Source organism: Theropithecus gelada, chromosome 6 (genome assembly GCF_003255815.1).
Source record: "Theropithecus gelada isolate Dixy chromosome 6, Tgel_1.0, whole genome shotgun sequence".
Lineage (NCBI taxonomy): Eukaryota > Metazoa > Chordata > Mammalia > Primates > Cercopithecidae > Theropithecus > Theropithecus gelada.
In genome coordinates, this window is record NC_037673.1 from 99267683 (window position 1) to 99277225 (window position 9543).

The window sequence follows — 9543 nt, forward strand, 5'->3', positions numbered from 1 at the left end:
TGGGACCATCTATCCAAATCCCCCATTTCTTTTTTTTTTTTTGAGACGGAGTCTCGCTCTGTCACCCAGGCTGGAGTGCAGTGGGCGGATCTCAGCTCACTGCAAGCTCCGCCTCCCGGGTTTACGCCATTCTCCTGCCTCAGCCTCCCGAGTAGCTGGGACTACAGGCGCCCGCCACCTCGCCCGGCTAGTTTTTTTTTAGTAGAGACAGGGTTTCACCGTGTTAGCCTCGTGATTCATCCGTCTCCACCTCCCAAAGTGCTGGCATTACAGGCTTGAGACGCCGCGCCCGGCCCAAATCCCCCATTTCTTATTGCAGAAAAGTGGGAGAGATGTAGCAAATTACCCAAGAAACATGGTCCTGAGATGCCGCTTCACTTTCTCTCTCCACCATGGTAAGATTCTGAAAGTGAATAATTTTCTTAAGATTTTTCAAAGATTTTCATTGCTTTACTCTGTTAAACACAGAGGCTCTTCCTGCCATGCTTCAAGAACAGCCCCTTTCCTCTTTCACTTTATTATGGAATGATAAAATTAAAATTGGGAAAATCCAGTGTACTTACAACAGAGATAGGCTTTGAATTTGGCATTCTGCACTATGGACTTAAAGTAGTTCCGAGCTGAACTTGATGTAAAAATGTAAATATAATGTAAATTTCAAGGAGTTTACTGTTTAGCACAGGAATTCTCAAATTTGAATGTGGTTAAGAATCACTGAACAATTTGCTAAAAATGTAGATTTTGACCCTCACTTTAGAGATTTGGACTCATTGGTGATTCAGGTGTATGCAATTTTAATGAGCGCCCACGCTCCCATCCTCTTATACACACACCAAGTGGTTTTGATTAGAAATCCCACTGAAGCAGATGCAATTGAATAGGTAGAATGGAACTTCATTCAAAAAATCTTTGAAAGCCTTAAGATTTTAGGCTAGGGAAGCTCTGAGGAAACTTGCTATTGTTTCACTTTATTCTATCTCATTTCTCTTCTTTCTCAACTGCACACACTAAGGCTTGGATTTTTTGTTTTATTGTTTTGGCTTAAGACTCTCTCTGTATCAACAAGCTTCTAGGAAGAAAACTCAGTGATAGATTGCTTTTTATTTTTTTCTCAGCCCAGTGTGAAGAGGCTCTACCTAAATTGTGTTCTAAATCAATCTTATGTGTCAGCTCACCAACATCCTTTTTTCATCTTGTACGAACTGGAACTTGTGATAAAAATCTAGCAAGTCAGATTAGCAAGCCAGGAGTAAGAAGACCACTCATGTTGTCTTTTTGATTGCTTGCTCTCCTGTGTTCACATTCAGCTTCTCAGCGGCAGAGGGTTCCTACAGTTTGGGTATAACTGTCTGTAAGAGCTGAAACAATTGGAAAGTACATGGAGAATTACAGTGTAGTGAAAGTGTTCGTAAGGAGGGTGCTTGGCAGGATGAATGAGGTATTTAGAGTTTTATCTTTTTATTTATGATGGAGGATCCATCAGCTCATTTCCTTAGTGCTGTAGCATCTGTAGGGCATGTTCTTTAGCCTGGGATTGAAACAGACCCCTGGCTGCTCCACAGTTAACTTGACTTGAGCCACCTGAGCTTCAGAGGAACTTTATTACTGGGTCCAGCAAATATACACAAAACACCTCAGTGTATACAGCCTTAGGTTATTCCAGTCTTCTGTGGAACCACTAGCGGTATGACCCAAAATGTAGGATCCACAAGGGCTAAGACCTTGTCTATCGTATACTTTGATATGCTCCTATTGCATTTGTGTGGAGGAAACATAGCATTTAATAAATATTTGTTGGATGAATTAATACGTTATCTATTGTTTCCCAGCTTCAGTCATTTGCATACTACCTTCACGAGTTCTACAACATCCATAAAATAGCTATGCTGTTATTTGCTTAACAGTTTTCTTCTTAAATTTTTTCTTTTACTTTAGCTTCAAGTTAGGCAATAATATAGGTGTAAATCCTGGGTTATATCTAACACATATTAAAACAAAACTAATAAAAAGGAAGTATCTCATCTTGCACCACTCCAAACCATTGTGCATTCCAGCAGTGGTGTGTGTCCCTTGCTTTAGAAGATTTTAAAGATGCAGTCATACTCTACGTGCTATCATAATGACATTATTAGACTAGAAATCCCTGAAGAACTGTATTTTGCTTTGCTTCATCTCCTCTCTGGCTTTAGAATGACTATTAGACTGGAAGTTTAGCTAATCCCTCATGCAGAATGATGCATGAATTAAATATCACTATATGAAGAGAAATCACCCTATCCAATTACAATTAGAACCCTAGCTACTCTATATATTTTTTGAATTGCTAGGTCTGAGATTTCTGTAATTATGGTTTTCCCCTACGTTGACCTTGACCAGCACAGGGAGTTTCAAAATCTATCTTGAGAAGCCCATTTTCAAAATTGACTCAGTCCTGTGTGACATTTTACATTATTCCTCTTTGACTAATTATAGTCCACAATAAGAAGTGATAACTTCATTTTAACACATGTATTTCAAATAATAAAAAGTTTACACTATGAAGGTGTATTTCCATTAAGATGAAGAAAGAAAAAATAAAGCACACACATCTACTTAAATATATGATTAAATGCTTTATAAAAGTTAGCAAAAGAATAGGCACAAAAGGCTAATTGAATACATCTCAGGGACTACTTTTTTTTCTGCTCAAGACTTTCCTTACCTATTAATTAAACGAACAATGCCTTTGAGTTTTCTAAAGAGGAATGCTGTCTCTTTTTTTGCTTATTGAAGTGGAGCCACACTACTTCAATAACCATGTTACAGAAGAGCTATGTTTCTCTGAAGACTTAATAATTGCTGAATCGTCAACTCTTGCTGGGTTTAAATGACATCCTCCTAATTTTGAAATACTCAAACTTAAACCTCAGTTTGAAGTAGCATTTGAATATACCTTCAAACAGAAACCTCTGTGTATAATTCCTCCAAAACATGGAATCCCTGTAACTCTTTCAATGAAGTTGTGTTGGTGTTCCCCAGACGCAGAGCTCATCAATTCTGCTGACACCAGAGAGTTTCCGATTCCTGAAAGCAGGACCCCTGTGACATCTTCATTCCTTTCCAGTCTAGAATCAAGGAAAACTGATGTATAACCACCCTTCTAAATTCTAAAGATTAAGAAAAATCTCAAGTAAATATTTAAAATAAACACTCAAAATGTATCTTATCCCTATCAAGATTGTGCTTTGCTTATGTTAGCCTAAGAAATGGCTGTATGTTAATTCTACTTCAAGTCATTTGGAAGAAAATAATAAATATGACCTTTATAACATTTTAGTGGCAATGTTATCATCTATTATTAAGAGCCAATTATTGTTAGCAATATTTAGGGCACTTTGGACAATGCTAAATCTCATTATTTGTTCATAATTCAAAGCAACTTGAATTACTTTGAAATTACTGTGTTACCTCAGAAAAAATAATTTGATAGGACTATTAACGCGAACAAGATAAAAGGGCTTCGAAGAGGCTTTAATCAAAAGATTTAGAGGAGAAATCTCCAATCTTAGAATCCCCATTTTAAAACATTTTCTATGCTTACTTATTCACTTAAGTAAATACATTTCTGTAGCTTAATCCAAACAAATACATGTTTTTGAAAGCAATAAAAAGGCATTTATTTTAAAATGTTCTATGCTTACTATTTCCTGCTTACCTCCTTTGTATACAGCTGAAGCTATTGACTGTCCTGCATTTTTGCCCACTGTCATAAAAAAGTATGTAAATTGCAGTCTGGCCAATGATGAGGGAATGAGAAAATTATGCTTAGAATTAATCTGCCAGGTTAATTTAATCACTTTATGACTGGTTTTAAATTGGGCGGATAATCAGTGCTAACATCCCATTCCATCTCAAATTCACCGAGGTCTCTACAGTCTCATGGGATCAGAATAAGTTATCAGTGGATTTTGGGCAGTGTGTGTACATCTTCACAAATCAGATAACATTATGAATTTTTATTCTACTTTTTGTAAAAATAATCAGGGACCACGAAATGGTCATCACATCTGGTAAGGGTTGAAGATCTGAAACAACACAGTGAAATTCCTGCTGTCATTTTACAGATCTTTTTAAAAACCTGGTCAGTGGATGACTTTTTTCCCCTGGAGAGAAGATACCAAGACTAACTTATAAGCATCCTAATTGTAATTTCATCACATGATTAGTACAGATTTCTTTAAGAAGTTAGATGACTTTACCTATAATTAAAAGGTAATTGCTAGCAACTAAGGGAATAATATCTTAAAACAATATAGATAATAAAGGTTTATTTTTCAATTTATTTTTCAAACATATCATTTAGGAATACTTATTTAACATCATTTTAATCCAACATTAGATAAACGAGCTAAAATTTAAATTATCTGAGAGGAAAAGGAGATTAAAAATTATCTAATATTTAAATTCTGAGTGAGCACGGGGAAGGTAAAAAGAGCTGGCTGAATTCTTAATGGTGAAAGGAGGCTTTTATAGCAAGTATAAATTTCCATAAAAATCATAGTAAGAGTAAAAAAATCTTGCTTTCCAAATGGACAATTTGTTTGAAATAACCAGATGTAAAGATTAAGTAACAGCAAGATTGTAAATAGGCTATTTTGCAGTTTGATTTGGGATTATTTACAAAAAGATATTGGCCAGAATATTTTGCCTATGAAATTGTTCTAAATCACAGAGTAATTGCAATTGTAATAGAAAAAATTTCAACATCCTAAATGTCTTCTTTCATGAAATCAGATCAAAATGTTTTAATTAATATAAAAACAATTGAATATAAACATTTAAGCAAAATTAAGTATAAAATTAATGAAGAAAAAATTCTAGTAACTTAACCAGATGAAAAAATCATTTTGGTGATTAGTAAATTTAATGCTGCAATGGAAACAAAGCAGAATATAGGAATTCAAAACAAGGTCTACTGCTTTGAAATGAAACTGACCCTTCCTGCATTCAGAATGAATTTCAATTATGTTTAGAAGCCTAGCTTGTCAGTTGCATTTTCCTTGCTTTCCAAATGCACAATTTACTTGAAATAACCAAATTAGGATATGGATGGTGCTTATTCGAATGTGCACATGATGTCTTTCATAGCATAAATAAAAGAGGCCCAAACATATTGATTATTTAGAATTTTCTTTGGATGTATCCATCCTCTCAATTCGGTAACAAAGTTAAGTTACAAACAGCTGTTGGATATTTTGTGACTGGAAAGAAATGTTATTAAATTGTCTTCATATATAACATTCAAATAATATTCCCTTTGCTATTATCCTTTGCCAAGGAACTAATTTAGAACAGCAAGGATTAAAATAGAGAATATGGCATTCAAAAAGGAAGAAAAAAGCATGTATAATAAGCTCACCTGGGTAAAGCCTTCATAAATTGCTCAGTTCTGAAGGAGACATGGATAAAATGCAGTATGTATTTTCAACAAGCAAGAAGCTGAAGATTTGAGTACCTTTTCTTGCTCTACTTTGGATTTATCTGGGTTCTCTAAATCCAAACTCTGATTAGCATATTTAATCTTATGCAGCATCAGGCACGATCACCCATCCTTTAACGATTCTATTATCTGTCTTAACCATTCCTAACAGTCTGTTTATATTCAAATACACTTTTAGTAAACACTGATGCAGTGTGTGCTTTTGTGGCTTCAGAATTTTGATAGTGGTATTTATTAAACACACCTATGATGTTCACATGGTGCAGATGAAATAGAGGCAAGCCAAACAGAAACAAAAACTTAAATGATCTAGTTCAGCTATTCAATGGGTTGGGCTAAATATTAGGTAATTCATTTACCTTTGTGTAGTAGACAGGGCAGAAGCAGTATGGCATATAGTATGGTAGAGGTAATAGGCTTTGATTTAGAAGACTTAAATTTCAGTCAGTTTCCATATCCTATGTTTACCTTGGGAAACTGACTTGACTTCTCTCAGATTCAGTGCGCTCATTTGTAAAACTGGGATAAGTATTACAGTTCCTGATATAGAAGTTTTTAATCTCATGAGATATGTAAATGAAAATATAGTTTATAAGTACAGTTTAGAATATTAAATAAATGAAAAATTATTTCTACTTGGATTAGTAACATATGGAATTAGCCATAATTACTCAGGTGGTCCTTAATGAATGTTAATGCATAATGAAAATTTAGAAGGCTTGTCTATGGCTCTGCAGGAACATAAATCATGGTATAATAAGAGGTTGAAGGAAAGGAAAATGATGAAAGTTGAAAGAGAAGAGGTAACTTGCCATGCTAGGAAATCAGACTTTTCCTTTGTCCAAGGACAGTGAGGGGCATTATTTTGAAGGGTTTTAAGTAAGGCAAAGACTAGATGAGATTGTTCCTTAGCAAGATCTCCTTGGCTGCAGTGTGAAGAATCGATTGGGAATGAAACTAGAAAGTAGGGAGACCAGTGTTAAGGGGCTGATGCAGAAACCAGATGAATGATCTGAAGTAGGATGGTAGCAGAGGGAGAAAGAGAAGAGGGAGAGGGAAAGAGAGGGAGATATCGAGATTCAAGAAGTATTAAGCGATTAAAAAGACAGGATTGAAGAGATTGTTTGGTTGAGAAGTAGAGTAGGGTAAGGGATAAAGCAGACAAATTAAAACAGTGCCCAAACTTCCATGTTAGGCAATATTATAATAACATAGGAATACAGAAGCAGGAAGATGCTTGGGGAAAAAAGATAATTTAATTTCAGACATGCAGTATTTGGGAGGTTCTGGGACATCCAAGCAGGTGTGTTGGACAGTTGGAGAGAGAAATGTGGGATCCAAAGAATGTCCTGCAGAAATGTGTAGAGTAGAAGATTCAACCTGAAAAATATGCAAAATTTAGGAGACTAAAGAAGGAAACTGAGCCTGGAAGTGCTTTTGTCAATGCAGAGTTATTAGGAAACATCTTTAGGATAGCTCTGGTAAGAAAGGAAAGGATTTGGAGTAAAGTATTTGGGCTTAAGCTTTGGCTCTCCTATTTATTAACAACATGACTTTGAGAAGTTACCCCATTTTAGCCAACTGTAAAATGGGGATAATAATACTAATATTCATTTTATGGGGTTAAGGATAAAATAATTGTCAACCTTCAATATATAGTCATGTGTAAAAATTACTAGTATTGAGAATACACTAAACAGTTATGCTTCCTTAAAAGCTTGTTGTAAATAGAGATCTGTAATTGTTAGAAATATATTGTAAACAACAGGTAAAAAATAACTTTTATAATGTCCAGAAATCTAAATTTGCAAAAAATTACAATTCATTAGTACTGATGTTAGATATACTGAACAAGGAGAATGTACATATTGTTTTCACTGTATAACACAAAGCTTTTTATATGATAAATTTACTATTATAATAGAATGAAAAATGTGTTTATTTTGCATGAGAATGTAGGAAGTGGCTGGGAACTAAAAAAAAAAGATTGGTATGGCAAGCCTAGTAATTTGTAGAAAAATATGGTATTTTTTGGAAATAATAATAATTAAACATTTCTACAGCCATGAAAACTTTGAGGTCCACACAGATACAGGCATATTTTCTCCTGTTACCCCAGAACACACAGAGTTCCCAGTGGCTTCCCACCTGTGGATACACTCCCATGGAAGCCCTCAGTATGATATAGAGGGGGGATGATGGCAGGACCACCCAAGCACCTGAGGTTTGAATTTGCACACATCTTTCAGCATCTTTTCTTTGGAGTTCCAAATTCTCCAAACTGCTTGGTACTATTCAAATTTGTTCCATAAACACAAGTAAACCTAACGAAAAAGCAAAATAACTCTTAGCAGTAAAGCTGTTGGATAAATGGCAGTTTAAATCATTTTTACCCCCACTGACAGAGATGACTTCAGCTCACTGCTACCTGAGAGTAGTAATAAATATTTATAAAGTACTCTACTGAGATGTTCGGAACATCACACTGCTCCAATAGACAATTTCAGGCTAGAGTGAAATGGGCAGGATAAAAAGTAAACAAAAATAAACTTCAGACTAGATCACTTGTCCACTTACTCTGTTTTAAAATAAACAAGAGTACCAGTTTCAATTTCTACTGCTGGGTGGAACTTCCACATTACTAAAAATAAAACCTCCTCACAAGTTAAGTGGTTAGAATGTTCTTAATCCTCCACAGGTGAGGCAAAGAATTTGTCTGGTATCGTTCCCATGAGCCCAGGAATGGAAAGCCAGGGCATTTTTTCATTCTTTATGCTGAGTTTGTCTGTCTCTTATCAGGCTTCTAGTGAGAAAGAAAAATGCTTCCATTAGGAGAAAGTTTCCCCCCGCCCCAACTTAAAATCTGTTTAAAATTTTACAGCAGACCCACTATTCTGGAGAGTTATCACTATACCAGGAGTTGCAAAAAGGAGGAATATCTATTGTCTACTGCTATGGCCTTGACTCCTTAGCAAGAAAAAAAAAAGTCTTGAAGAAATAAAGAAAAGTTAAAAGTGTCACTTCCACCAATGAATACAACTATATATAGATATCCTTCAGTAAAAATAGAATGAGTAATTTGCCTCTTGGCCCAATTAACATGTCCAAACATTCATCCCATAGTTGAAAATTCATTTTTTTTTTTCTCAAACAAGAATTCAGGCTGCTGATTACCTGTTTTCCCTATGCCATCCTTATTATTTAAATGCCCTTTCTTTTGACCATTTCTAGTTTTGGGCAAAAAAATGGAATTACTTGAAAATCTATCATATATAATAAACTTCACTCCCTCTTTCAGAAATTCTTTTGAATGCTATTCTGATTGTCCTGGAAGGATGGTAGGTTTTTAGTATTTAGTTTATGTTCACAAGTAATTCCTCCAGTCAGTGACTCATTTTGAAGGTGCAGGTACTTGGCAACATTATTACCCTTGCCCCAAAATACAGCCTGTCTCTCATCTGCTCCTGTGGGGTTAAAGCTCTCAGGCATCTGCCCCCAGTTACCAAGCACCCTTCCTGCACAGAGTATCAAACTTCCCTGCCTTTTCCAACCTCTTGACAGCTACTCTTGCTTTGCCTTAGGACCTAGATCTTAAATATTTGAAGACAGAAACTCCTACTTTTGCACATTGGATTTACTTTGTCCTACACATTTTTTTTTTCTAATAGAGAAAACAGCCCGTTTTAACCTCAACAAATACACACATTTCACTCAATACCTACCACCCATCTTTCCCTCCCTCCCTCCCTCTCTCTCCCAGAACCTAACAACTGGGTCTCAGCCCTAATAAAATTTACACTGTGAAAATTTTACTCTAAATAATGGATTTGTTTTATGGAACATCTTCACTTAATATTTTATTGTATCCATGTTAGCAACACAGTTCCAGGACCAGCCATCTATTGTTGTTATGTGGGATTTAATTTAGTTTATTTCATTTATTAACAAACTTATTCTTCCTCCTTCCATCTCATGGTCTCTCCCTTTGTTATTCTATTATTTTCTGTCTTCAACCAAATCCCTAACCGGGTCTTTAAAAGAATTTCTCATTTTTTCCAACTAAA